The sequence below is a fragment of the Nanorana parkeri genome, unplaced genomic scaffold (assembly GCF_000935625.1).
Source record: "Nanorana parkeri isolate BGI_ZX_2015 unplaced genomic scaffold, ASM93562v1 scaffold304, whole genome shotgun sequence".
Lineage (NCBI taxonomy): Eukaryota > Metazoa > Chordata > Amphibia > Anura > Dicroglossidae > Nanorana > Nanorana parkeri.
The window spans coordinates 21553-22875 of record NW_017306572.1 but is presented as its reverse complement, the minus strand read 5'-3'; positions in this window follow the sequence as shown (position 1 = coordinate 22875).

The following is a 1323-nucleotide window of genomic DNA, read 5'->3' as shown; positions in this document are numbered from 1 at the left end:
GCCAGCTCCATGCTTCCCGGTCACCTTGTGACAAGGGAGCATGGAGCCGACTTCCCAGCTAATCAGCGAGTCATTACACACCTACTTTTTGAATGGGACTTCCAGACTTCCAGTATTGGTAATTGATATCGGCGAGTACCAGAGAAAATATCGGTACTAGATGGCAAGCAAAAAAACATCTGTGCGTCCCTAGCATGCGCCCTTTTGGCTTTCCATTACTTGACCTACTTTCTACAAATGTAGAATTAATCAATGTTAAATATGGCACATGGAGAATAATTACATTTGCTAAAAATTAAATGTTAAATGGCACATAGAGAAAAAAGATTGTGTAAGGCACTCTATGGCTTCAATCACACTTTCCACTTTGCTTGTGCTTAAAATGATGAGTTTGTGTTTTTAGATGCATCTATCCTTTGTCCATTGAAACAGTCCATTGAAGTAGCCAATGAGATTTCAGCATAAACACCTTTTTAATTTTACATGTGTTTACAAGTTCAAATCAGTTCCTGGACTTCTATTTATTTTTTTCTCTAAACTCCAATGGGTGAATAGATTAATTAGAAAACTCAACGATTCTCATTATTGATTAGTTGAATCCTCCGCCGCCACTCTGCTCCTCCGTTCTCTCCGCTGGTGCTGGCTGCAGCGGTCTGTGTCCCTTTCAATCCCCGCTGCTGGAACACAGACCACTGCAGCCGGCACCAGTGGGGAGAAAAGACTGCAGTGACTGCAATCCCAGGCTGCCTGTCCCCTTTCCTTCGCTGCCCACCACCTGTAGAAAGCTAACACCAAAGCTCCCTTCAGCAGCTGAGAGAAATATCCAGCCTAATATTTTTGTTTTTTTAAATTGCAGAATGTGTTCCCTGTTCAACTGCATTTATTCTTAAAGGAGAACTATGGGGTAAGTGGTTTTCCCCATACTTCTCCTAAGGGTCATCTATATTTACCCAAAAATAAACAGTCTGCTGATTAAAAATGATCATTTAGTGTGTTTATGTAATATAGTGATATGGTAAAGATCAAAGTGAATGTGTAGGTTTTACGCAGAATGGTGACTTTCACAGGTTTGCAATCCAATTGAGTTCATGTGAGCATTTAATGCTTGTTCAGTGAGCGCAAATGTCGTCTGATGTCATTATTGCAATCTGGGGTTTAATTTGTGAGTGGGTTTTTTTTGAAGTTGGGTCTAGATCAGGGGTAGGCAACCTTGGCTCTCCAGCTCTGCTGAAACTACAAATCCTATAAGGCATTGCAAGCCACAGGCATGGTTCCCAGAGGCAGAAGGATGATGGGATTTGTAGTTTCAGCACAGCTGGAGAG